The sequence below is a fragment of the Sturnira hondurensis genome, unplaced genomic scaffold, assembly GCF_014824575.4.
Source record: "Sturnira hondurensis isolate 20B ecotype Veracruz unplaced genomic scaffold, ASM1482457v3 Scaffold0006413, whole genome shotgun sequence".
Classification (NCBI taxonomy): Eukaryota; Metazoa; Chordata; class Mammalia; order Chiroptera; family Phyllostomidae; genus Sturnira; species Sturnira hondurensis.
In genome coordinates, this window is record NW_028079044.1 from 21,058,255 (window position 1) to 21,071,241 (window position 12,987).

The window sequence follows — 12,987 nt, forward strand, 5'->3', positions numbered from 1 at the left end:
GACTTTACTTCCTACAGCCAGGATGGGGACCAGCTTTGGGAGCTCCTCAAACTTCTCTCTCCATTTCAAAATGCCATGCGATCATCAGGCTTTCTCTCCTCCTTCAACCCTGTCCCTAATACATTGAGTTGTCAACTTTTCCCATGGTTTTGGATTCTCTTCTTTCCATTGCATTCCAGGCCTGTGGTTTCCAACCTACATGACATACTTTCAAATACCAAAATTTTATATGGCATTACAGAGTCATTCTTCCACCGGCTCTAGTCATATACAGAGTTGCCACCCCATTTACGTGTGCCACCTTTCAATCCTGTGCTGCCATCTGATGAGGACTCTGCCCTAACTGGGCTCCCTTGACCCTCACAAGGAGTTTGTGTTCTCGTCACATTATCTTCATTCTCAGGGGCTAGCTTGCAGTCACCCCTTACCTCCCCCCAGGGACCACAGAGGTCATACTATGTTGTACACAAGGGACAAGATACGCTTGATCTAATAACCTCCTGTTGGACAGGCGTCATCGTAAGAGTGCATATACTCAACGCTAGTAAAAAGTAATCCTACATTTTGATGACAATTTGTCAGCACAGTTACAAAGGGTTTGTTTTACACCTGTGTGTCCTAGAATTCCAATTAAATTTTTTCTCAGATCTTGCTCCTTGGTCAACTGCTATCTCCCAGATATTCCATCTGTAACCATCTGTAGAACAGACATGGGCTAATCACTTACTCTAAGGCTGTGCAAATGAACTGAAGGAATCACAGGAGGGTTTCGGCAGGAATACAGAGGAGAGAAGGGAATCCAAAGAATGGTGTACAGCTCTGTGTCTCCCTAGGTCTGAGACTACAACTTGCAAAGATTCATATCTGCCCTAGAAAGAGGGCCAATAGTAGGGAGAGATGAAAAGAATGATTCACACACACGCAAAAAAGGTGGAAGAGTGAGGCATTGTGGCAAATGTTGGGGGATTCTTCCCACCTGGGTATAGCCTCTGTGTGGCCCAGCCCAGTGTGACTTCTGTAACCATGAAGCTGAAGCAACATTAGACTCGGGAGGGAGGGACCCCTTCTAGCAGGGGCGTAATGCAAAGTCCTCACTTGACTTCTGGATGATCATATCACCATAGGGCGCCAGCAAGGAGAGGAGGGAAACTGACAGAGGCCACATGGTGATTACAAGGACTTGGGCTTCATGGGCTACACCCAGAAACCCAAGGAAATCATTAGAACCTCTATAGAAGATAGGAGAAGCTAAAGGTCTCGAATGCCTTGAAGAGGTGGGTTGTGGGGAGCAGGAGCAAAAAAGACACTGTCGATTGAAGAGAATTAACACCACAGAATATTTGCTGGGATATTCGTCTATCATTAGCTTTGAGAGATTTTTTTTGCTTTGTTGTGGCAAAAACAACAGTGACAAAAACAAACACACATAAGAACAAAGCCTTCCTCTAGAAGCATCTGTGCATTGCAGAATATCCTAGCAAAGGTAGGGATGGGGATCTGATGTTCTTAGATTTGGCCAAGAGGAGTTTAGTTGCCACCTTGTCTGCCTGCATATTGCCAAGGCCTTGACTAACCATCTTTTAAATTCCAGACATGATGCTATTCACCATACGTCTACCCAGCATTTCTTGAGTGCCTGTCAACATCCCCAGTGTAGGTAGTGTGACTGTGGTCACTGGGTCATGTGTTAAGATTTAGAGTGTGGATGGCTTCGTGCAAACCTGCTGAAATTAGGCCCAAACATGGGGGAGATGACATCTGGGGTTCCAATGAGCCAGTGACTAAGCAGGGGAACTTTTTGTCCTATTCAGGGCCATCTTTCATCCCAGCCCTCAGTGTTGCTCATCAGCCAGGCATACCATGAGATGACTGAAAGATCAAGGGAGAAAGCCTGCTGGGGCTTAAGCTTGGCTTGGTTTCGACTAACTTTCCTTATTAGCTCCTTTGAACAGTCTCTCTTTGTGGGTGTGACTTGTTCCCAGATGAAGTAAACAAAGAAATCTGTTACTATTAATGGAACTATTTCTCATAATGAAAATAATAACTATGATAAGCTTCACTTGTGATCCAGAGGCTGCACACTGAGTGCACGCTCCCAGCCCTGCAGGAAGGGTTTCTGAACCAGGTTGTGGGCTGGAGAGGGGGCTGCAGGCAGACCAAGGAGGCAATGTGGGAAGACAGACACAGAACACTCTGGGGAAGGGGGAAATGATGGCCCATTAAGTCAGAAACCCACCCTTACTCTGGTAGAAAAGAAAGAACAGTCCCTAGCATTGTGCTGCCCAGTACAGTAGGTACTTGCCATGAGTGATTATCTATAGGAAAATGAATTAAATTCAGTTAATCAGTCACAGTAGCCACATTTCAAGTGCTCCGTAGCCCCATGTGGCTTGTGGCTAGAGTGGTGAGCAACACAGATGAAGAACATAGCCATCATCTCAGAAAGTTCTATGGGCCAGAATCAGAGTGTTATCCTTACTAAACATGGGACAAAATAGGCCATAAGCGTTGGACAGCATTTCATCAAATAGAGAAATCAGGCTGGAGGACCCGAGAAAAAACTGGCTTCAGGTGGCAGAGTGAAAATCCCCACCTTCATCTAAGAGATAACAGGGAGGCCCATGGTAAAGCACAGACAAGTTCTGTAATTGTACTGCATATACTGAATTTTAGTGTGCGGGTGAGTAAGGGCACCAGAAAGGAAAGAAGAGAAATGGAAGAAGTACACATTCCCAGGAATGCTGTTTCTGCAGAAGCTAGCTGTTTTTTGCCTCAAGTTGGAACAAAAAAATAAGGAAGTATAGACAGGGAGGTGTTATCACTTCCTTTTACTATCTTCCCATCCTCTGACCTCGAACACCACTGCCCCCTAAAATAATCAATCACAAAAGCTTCTAGGGTCTACTTTTGAGATAGTTCTTCTTTCTGTTCTCAACTATGCCTCAGTTTAGATTCTATTTTAATGATGGCTCCAAATTTGTGAGTGAGATAGAAATAGTTCATCGAAAGCTGGAGGAACTACTAAAAGGTATTTTCTCAATATGCCGACATGAGAAGTACATTAGCCTAGGAACCACGTTTGAAAAGAGAGTAAAATTTATAGACTGTCACCCGGCAACCCTATCCTGAGCTGCAGACTCATCTATCCAATTGTCTGCAGCAGCCTCCATGGGAATCTCAGGGTCATCATGATGCTACTTGAACTTACCACCTTCCCCTCCACACCTCCGGCCATTCCCCTGTGTTGCACCAGCCAGTACACCCAAACCTGCTTTACCTGCACCAGTCTCTGTGATGTGCTGTGACTGACCTCTTCCAGCCAACCAACCAAAGCAGAAAGCTTCCCCATTCCTACAGTCATCACAATCAAAAACTTTTTTTTTCTGATCCAGCCTTTTCACTACCCTGACCTGGCTTTTTTGAGGGGTCCTTCTACCCTTTTCTTGGATTTCTACAATAGTTCTCTGACCTGTCTCCTTCCTACCAGACCCACCTCTGATCCACTGATGACATCATTTGTGACGTGGTCTTTCTAACACACAAATCTGATCATGTTACTCTCCTGCCTAAAAGCCTCTGCTGACCCTCCAACATCTTTGCCCTAAAATATGAAGGCTTACCTCCTCCCTACTATGGGGTTCAAAGTCCTTTGTGATTCCTACTGCATTCGCTATACTTCCTCCATACCCATCATGCACACCATCCATTACAATAAGCTATTCTCTTTGCTGGAATATTCTCCCATTCATGCCTATCTGCCCTTAATTTGACTTCTTGGAAAGTTCTTGTTTATCCTTCAAGACTTACTTCAGGCCCCACCTCCTGTGAGAAGCTTTCTCAGCCCAGCCAGACTCAATGACTCCCTGGGATCTATTCCTTCTTAACTGGGTTCATATGTCCATCAAAGCAGTTATCTTCCTGCCTTGTCCTTTTTCTTACTGTCTTCCCTCCCCACTACCCTCTAAAAAGATAGGGGCTCTGCTTTAATGCTTTGGACCTGCTCATCCTTGTATCCCCAGCAGGCAAAGTGAAATAGGGCACAGGCTTTTACATACGCAGCCTTGGATGAGTCATGTTCTATCTCTGAGGGTTTATTTCCTCCTCTGTGAAATTGTGATAATAACATGTGCCTTGTGGGGTGTTTAATCGGCAAGAATCAATAATGATAAGTAGACAGACTCCAGCCAATATCTGCTTCTCAAAACAGAGCCATTATAAATGGAGGCTATTATTATTAGCACTATTAGTATTCGTATGTACTCAATTATATATTAAAGGAGAGAAAAGAGAGAGAGAGAGGGAGAAAAGGAAAAGGGGAAGGCCAGATGAACATGATATAATGTTCCAGGTGCAAATCCAGAGCATGAATTAGGATCGTGGCAGTGGAAAAAGAAAGAATAAGAGACACAACTGTGAAGCAAACCACGAGACCTCAGCAACTGGCTGAAGAAGGAGAACTGGGAGGCAAAGACTTTCGGGAGATTTTGGGTTTGAGTGGCTCAGGTAGAGCAGCCTTCTCTGCCCACTCATTTGACACACAATGGCTAAGCACTTGGCATGGACCAGAAACCCTGTTGGGTTCTGGGATGTAAGATCAACCACACACAACTCTGGCTTCAAGTGGCTCATAGATCTGGAAGACCTGTTCATGGAAGCAGGGAAGGAAGTTAGAGAATAAGGTGGGTGTGAATGGGTAGGGCAACCAGCTCTGGGCTTGATGAAATCTGAAGGTGGACTGAGAGCTTCAGATTCCCTAGAGTTCTGGTTTTAACAGGTAAAGTCTGTGAATTAAGAAAGAAGGGGAAAAAAGAAATGCAAGGGAAAGCCAGGAGCTTCGAGTGACATGAAAATCTCAAATCTTAAAAGAAACACAGTAGATGCTCAGAAGCCAAAGAAAAGGATGAGCACAGAGGACACTAGCATTGAGGGAAGCATGTTCAACTTGAAGCTATAGGGATGAACATAGACACAAGACAAAAAAGGTTACTATTTTCCTTAAGACTTTAAAGATCACTTACACAAAGTCTAAGTATGGAAGAAAGAAAATGCATGAAGAAAATCCAGTATTCTCGAGAGTTTGGCGATGGAACAGGGGTCCGTTATCTGGAAGGGAAATGAAAGGAGAGAGGCTATCATCCCGGGCCAAGCAAAGATCTAGGGCCAGATCTCCCCATTTCACACTCTTGGGGAATAGGTGATACTTTCGGGTGGAGAAAGAGCTCCGTTTGTCTTTGAGTGGATGGACGCAGCCACACTCTAGGGTGACAGCTTGATGAGAGGGGCACCAGCTGGGTTTCATCCCCACTCAGACTTTCTGCCAAGATCCTTGGACAGTGCACACTTACACAGCCTTACTTGTTCTACAAGATGCTATTTAAGGATATAAAGCATCGCTGAAAAGCAAGACATTCTTTTTTAAAAAGTATTTGAGTTTCTGGTCTTTGCTTTCTCTTTCAGAAAGGTGTATTTGACTACAAAGGTAAACTAAAGGCTCACTTTATGGCCTCAGGAATAAACATCATTGTGCCTTTACTGCATGTCTGCAAGTCATAAGGTGCTGGAGTTATAAAGAGGTTTTTGAGGACAATGACAATGTACTGGTCACTTTAATATCCTGAGGACCCTCCAGTGTCTGTCTCAGAAAGTTCATTGGGAGGAATGAAGAAAGGAAGTGAATTGCCTGTGTGTGTGTGCACACATGTGTGTACGTTGTATGGAGAGAAAATAATGCTCAAAAAAAAGATTCGGAGAATGAGTTCTCTTTAACAAAGAAACTTTTCTTTCTTATTCTTTTAATTAATCAATCAAAAAAAATATTAGACATTTCTTATTCACGGAGCTTAAAAAATAGCTAAACCATGTGCATTAAAAAATAGAGAAAACCCTTTAAATTAGTGAACTCGAGACTTGTGGGGTTTTGAATATGTACTGTGCACCCTAACAAACAAAAACGTGTCCAATGGCTGCCTCAGTTGCAGCCTATTTCATGACATACTCTCTCTGCATCAAAAAGGGGGTATTCGCAATCAGTCAGGAATCACAACGTGTTAAGGAGAGCTGAGTATCTTGCTGAGACCTCTATTTCTGATAAAATCAGAAGGAAGAGTACCACTGATGAAGAATATAGAATGGGCCCTGACAGGGAGACTCAGTTGGTTGAAGTGTCATCCCCAAACACTAAAAGGTTGGGGATTTGATTCCCTATCATGGCATATACCTAGATTTCAGGTTTAATGCCTGGTCAAGTACAGGGCATGTATGGGAGGCAACTGATCAATCTCTCTCTCTCTCTCTCTCTCTCTTTCAAATCAATAAACCTGAAAAAAATTTTAGAATGGCGTCTCAACCATCAGAAAGTAGGATTCTGACCAAAGCCCAGTGTGGCTGAGGCGTGGGAGGGAGGAACACAGAACTAACCCAAAGTGGGCCCAGCCTGCACCCCACCCCAGCCGAGAAGGTAGCTGCTGGAGAACGTGTGAAACAGCAGGCGGGTCATCACTGCCTACCTGATAAACAGGGATGCGCACACTCTTGCCCACACCCTGCACACACACACAGCCCCTACATGCATCGTCCTCCACACGCCATACACAAGCAGATGCTCAGTCTGTCCAGTGATCACACTGTGGGAAGATGGCCCACAAAGGAGAAAATTGGGTTTTTAACTTTAGAACCTCCAGGCTTGCTTTCTTTATCCCTTTTTCCCCTCTCCAAGGCAAACTGCCCTTCATGTAAAATCACCCACCCATCAGGAGGGTGAGGAACTTTTCCCGTCTTTCCACTTTCAAAACCTGGCGTTAAGACTTCAGAATAAATTTATCTGTGATTGCCCTCCTGGATTTTTTTAAATTCTAAGTTTCATTTTCAACTCTAAGTTTCATTAAAACTTTTCCCTCTGCCAAAGGCAACAAGCTATGACTGAAGGCAGCAAAGGGGCTTCTTCTGTGCACCTGAAATTCAACCACACAGGCTCTCATGGGTGAAAAAAATTTACATAACCTCAGTAAAGTAATATCTAAATGTTGTTCCCTGGCTGCTTGCTTCCATTCACAGGAATTGAGCAGGTTTAATTTCCCCATGTTCTATAGCTTATAGAAATGGCCTTCATTGCTTGACAAGTGAGCATTTCTGCCTAAAAGAGCAAATTCTGCTTTGGAAAGGGACTTGGCACACATAGCTAAGTCCTTTGCAGGAAGAGGTAAAAATGTGGTCTTGCTAGTGATGTGAAGGGGAGAAGAGAGAGAGAGAGAGAGAGAGAGAGAGAGAGAGAGGAGGTGGGGTGGAGACAAGAAGGAAGGGAGCAAGAGAAATGGCTTTCTCTTTCTTCTTAGACTTGCAGGATCTTCTGCACTCTGGCAAATTCCCTCTACCTAGCCCGCCTTCCAGGCCACCCCTCTGGGGCACAGTTGGTTTGGAGCTTGTGTGTTTGAATTTCCAGCACAGTTGCTTCTTGTGGGTGTGTGTCTCTCTCTGTTGCAACACTTCACTGGGCCCCCTCTGCCTATCTTTGCATAACAGGAAGCCAAGCATAATAACAAGAAGCGTACAGAATTGTGAATGCTTCCTCCTCAACACTGCCCAGGGCTGCCTATTCCTCAGCACAATGTGAAGTGGAGATTTGGCAACTGGGGTAGACACTGCAGCTGTTTAACTGTATATCAAGCTAACTGCCTTCCCAGACAACCATGTAAGGAAGGACTTGGCATCCCACAGGACTGTGGGACATGCTCCGCAGTGATGTGGCGCATTGGATGAAGAGGTCATTAGAAGTATTGACCTTTCCATTGTCGAAGCTAGTCATTTGTTCTAGGTCAGAGGTTTTGCTTTGTCACTAACATTCATAAATAAATAGCTTTAGAATACTTAAAGTATTTTGTATTTTATAAGCCCAAATGAATTCTGCGGCTCCAGTATTTCTCAGAAGCAATCCAGCCAGGACAATGCTCAAGGACTGCCACCAATGATCAAGTTCAAGGCCTTGACAAGGCTACTAGCCATCACCCACCTTGTAGATGCCACTCCTAGGGCCTTCACTGGTTTTCAGAAATAGTAACCCTTAACCTTGAAATTTTACGAAGAGTGTGAACTGTGAACAATTCTTGCAGTGGGATAGGCTTGGCATGCAAGTCATAAGAAGTTTCTCTTATTCTACAACCTGATAAAAAGATTCTATTAAATACTGAGGCAGTTAGATTATGGACAGAGAATAGATGATACCAATAAAGTGTTAATTAGTTTTGTTAAGTGTGATCGGGCAAGGTGGTTAAAAAATAAAATGTTCATATCTTTAAAGGTATGTACTTAATCATGAGGAATAAAATTACATAGTATCTGAGATTTGCTTTAAAATATCCCAGCAAAGAAAAAGAAAGAAGGGAAAAGAAATAGATAAAGCAAACATGACAAAACCTTGATAACTGTTGAATTCAGTTATAGATTTATGTGGGGGTCCATTATATTTATTCTCCATATTGAGGTTTGAAACATGTATAGAATAAAAATGCTCTTTTTTCAAGATTCTATTAGACTTCACAAAATAGATTCTATCAGGCTTTTTTCTCACACATCAGCTATCACCCTGAATTTCAACTTGCTTGTTTTCCCAGGCCTGCATTTCCAGACCTGTTAGTTATTCCTCCGAGCGCAGCAGTGACACTCCGCAGACGCTATACCACACACGTACACATTCCCCCCGGGACAGATCCTGCCCCTCCATTTCCCCTGCACTGTCATTTTATCAGTTAATGAAGGGGGAAGAACCGAGGGACTCCTGATGTTTCCAGTTATGGATAGTATTTCCTGTAAAGTCAACTTTTATTCAAACAGTCAGTAGTGTTGATTGTGTGCGCATGTGTGTGTGTGTGTGTGTGTGTGTGTGTGTGTGTAATTCCTCAGGGTAGGAAAAGGAGGAGTGGACAGTCCCACCTTGAAAACAGCAGCTGCAGGAAGGCAAAGAGGCTTTGTCTTGCAAAACAATTCCTTGTGAATGGGCGTGCAGTCTGTGTTGTCTGAGGCCTACCACAGGTTCACTGGAGAGAAGGGAGGGGCGGACTACCGATGTCTGCAGTGACAAAAATTGGGGGAAGCGAGAGTCCATCGTCTACCACTGCAACAGGATCGACTGTGACACTTGATGACAGCTCCCCTGGCCTGGTGGTAGAGAGGCAGGCAGTACAGTTCAGTGGAAGGCGGATCTGATTGGGCATCAAAAGACCCATGTTCAAGTTCTGCCTCAGACACAAGTCAGCTGTGTGAATTCTCCTGGCCTTTGTGAGCCTTCATTTCCTCATGCATAAAATAAAAGAATGGAAATAAAATATCTTAAATGAAGTTTCAACTCTAAATTTTTTGATTGACCTATAAACATCTTTCAGCCAACTACCTTGTGTGGTGATAATACAGAGAGGCTTGGCCAGAAGGCTGGGCAGAGGAATGTCCAAGTAAGGGAGAGGTCCTGAGGCAGCTCAAGAGAGGCGGCATTCCTGGGCGTGAGGGAGGGGTTGCAGGAAATGCGCCGAGCACGTGGCATTGACCATGCTCCCCTCAACTGAGCTAGTAAGGCGCCTAAGGCCAAATTCCCTGACTGGGATGGAGACACTGTAGGAGGAAGCCTCGCACAGAGTCTGCGCAAGGCTAGAGCATGATGGACAAAGGGAAAACCCTCCCAGCTCCTTCCGGTTCATAACTGAAGGGGAAACCAGAGGTCACGAACGCACGTGTATCTAAAGGTTAGTATGGCAGCAGAAGGAGGTGCAGGCCTGCCAGTGTAGCCTGGGAAAAAGTCGGGATTGGCCAGGGAAGCTGGACCCTTTTGGAGCACACAGAATTTGGGGCCCAGAGGTTTAAACAGAAGGAGGACAGAGACTCAGCCCCTCTCCTTTCCCTTGCCCACCCTGTCTGGTGCCAGAGGATGCGTGACCAGTGGGCCTTAGAAACCACTTGGTCTGACAGCACCCCCGAGCCTGGAGTGGGAAGCTGTGGCAAAGGCGGCACTGGCCCCCACACACACGGACTCCAGGGAGGGAGAGTGAAGCTGAGAGCTGTCCACTTAGCAGCTTCAAGCTACAGATAAGAATGGAGCAGGATTTCTGGACACTGTTTCGGGTCCCAGGGGGCTGGGTTTGATCTGTGTGAGACTGGCCTGGAGCCAGGGAGTCACCAACTCCCCCAAATTGTGCAACATTTTAATAACATTTTTAAAATTGTGCAACTTTTTCCTTCTCTACAGACCTCTGTCTTATGCCTGTGTTCGGCAGTGGGCAGCCAACCCCCACTTTTGTTTGGTAACCGTAATCCTATTTAAGTGTGTCGTGTCGAACTTAATTTTCCAACTCACGCAGGGCTCCAGTTCTGTACCCAGAGCATATTCCTCTAGAGACACATTCATTTAATTAAGAAAAATGGATTTGGTGAAAGACATACTCCAGGTGATTTTAATCAAGTAATCTCCTAAATTCCTGGTTAGAGTGTGACTTTTAATGTTAGGCTAAAGAAGATCCCCTGAGCAGTCCCAGTAATAACACAGGGTGAAAGGTAGGAAGGCGAAAGCTGCCGTAACTATTACTCAAGGATCGACAGTTCAACAGGTGTGTGGCTAATTTTTTCTGAGGTAATACCTTAGCTCCCAAATATTATAGACCCTCTGTTTTCTGGATGTATCTCTCCAACTCTAAGCCAGACTTTATATATCAAAACTGCAGCCCTGGCTGGTGTAGCTCAGTGGATTGAGCGTGGGCCTGCGAACCAGACGATCGCGGTTCGATTCCCAGTCAGGGCACATGCCTGGATTGCAGGCTGGTTCCTTACAGGCTAACTCCCAGCAGGGGACGCACGAAAGGCAACCATACATTGATGTTTCTCTCCCTCTCTCCTTCCCCTCTAAAGATACATAAATAAATAAAATCTTTAAAAAAAAAACTGCAAGCACATCCATGGCCTTTGAACAAAGAAAGTCTTCTAGTCATTTAGTTAAGGCAGTAATATATGTATATTAAGTTTGTTTACAAGGGTATTTGCTTCAGTACTATTGGGTAACAAATGTGAAAACCTAAATGTCCAATAACGTGGAATCGGTTGAATTAAGTGCAATGGCCAAAAAGTGAAATACTTTATAGCCTTAACGATGATGCTTTATTGGCTTACAGTGGCATGGGAATACATTGAATTCATGTACTAAGGTTGAAAAGGGCTTCTTCCAAAATAGTGTATACAGGGTGACTACATTTTGCTTTAAAACACACACATATATGCACATATGGTAGCATGAGGAAAACATAAATACATACACAATGTAGCACAGAAAAACGTAATGGCAAGATTCACAGCAAGTCAGCTATTTTCCAGAGACGTGGGATTATGGCAAATTTTTATGACTTTTTTGCTGTCATTTTTTTTATTTTTTAAAAATAAGTTATTTGTAACCCTGGCTGGTGTGGCTCCATGGATTGAGTGCCAGGCTGTGAACCAAAGGGTTGCCAGTTCAATTCCCAGTCAAGGCACATGCCAGGGTTGCAGGCCAGGTCAGGTCCCTAAGTAGGGGGGCATATGAGAGGCAACCACACACTGATGTTTCTCCCCACTCCTCTGTGCAAAATAAATAAACAAGATCTTTTTAAAAATAAAAAAATAAGTTGTTTGTAAAAAGCTCTATGCCAGTTTTCTGTTCAATGACCTGAAGGCTGAATCTCCCAATCTAAACATTTTAAGACTTAAAGTAAGTCAAGAACGAAGAAAACACTGAGGGGAATTTGTCCCAATGTTAGGAAGAATTTATATAATCCAAACCAAAGTGAATTCCCCAAGTTTTGAAATGCTGCACTTCAAGAGCTAGGTCTGTCATCTTGGGTGAATTGTCCTTCTGTGCCTGATGGGATACTGCACCAGCAGGATACAAGACGCAGGCGTCCTTTACGAAATATAAAATAGGTATAGGTTTGCTCATTATTATCATTGTCATTAGTAAGAATGAGTGGGCAGAGCCTAGTTTCTATGTATAGAAAATGAGGTTTTGGGCCCTGGTTGGTGTAGCTCATTGGATTGAGCTCTGGCCTGCAAACCAGAGGATTGTGGTTTGATTCCCAGTCAGGGCACATGCCTGGGTTGCAGGCCAGTCCCCAGCAGGGGATGCACGAGAGGCAAACATACATTGATATTTCTCTTCCTCTCTCCTTCCCTTCTGCTCTAAAGATAAATAAATAAAATCTTTAAAAAAAAAGAAAATGAGGTTTTAAAAAAAGATGCTTGCTAAGGTCCTTCCCAGCCCCCAATTTCTTCTATTTTCTGCATGCTAACAGTTTCTACTACTACCCTAATGTATGCAGAGTACGCAAGTAGGGAAAGGCAGCAGAAATGGGAGTTTCATTATTTGGGAAAGATAATCAAAGAGAAAGCACTTACTCGGGGAAGGAAAGGACCCACATAGCTTGGAGCTGTCAGGCAAGACATCACAGAAACCGAAGAACCTGACCCCATACTTTGGGGAGAGCGAAAGAACAGAGGGAATGCGGTGGGAGTGTGAGGAGGTTGCTCTGAGGGCACACAGGAAGGAAGAGCCACCTGGAAGTCCATGCGGTTTGACCTCACGATGTAACAATTCCATTTCCAAATTTCCACTGAAGTGACCAAAGAATTACTTCAGTGATAATGAAATACAATGAGAAATGCTGTCTGTATGCTGTTTGTTGGGAGGATTTCGGTCCGATGTCGGATGGTGAGGCTGACCCAAGAGAAGAGCTGGCCTACCCACGTTCAGTCTATATAGACAACAGCTGCCCGAGAAAGGGGGCGGGTGTTCCAGAAAGAATCTGCACCAGCTCCTAGGAAGGAGCAGCAAGGCTGGGGCTGGGAGGCGGATGGAGATCCCCAGAGCCACTTCTGGAAGTGCTCACAGAACAGAGGCCTGGCTGGGACACATGACTGTCAGCTTAGCCCAGGTACAGAGGGTCCGGCCAGAAAAATCAATGGTGGTCCTGTCTTACTGGCTCCTAG

The 12,987-nt window shown here is 44.5% G+C and overlaps 1 protein-coding gene across 3 annotated transcripts in view; it reads right to left on the reverse strand.

Moving 5' to 3' along the window:
- The window catches only part of ARHGAP25 (Rho GTPase activating protein 25), an 82,753-nt gene that overhangs the window by 44,669 nt on the left and 25,097 nt on the right, over positions 1–12,987 (reverse strand). The gene's annotated exons all lie outside the window — the stretch shown is intronic.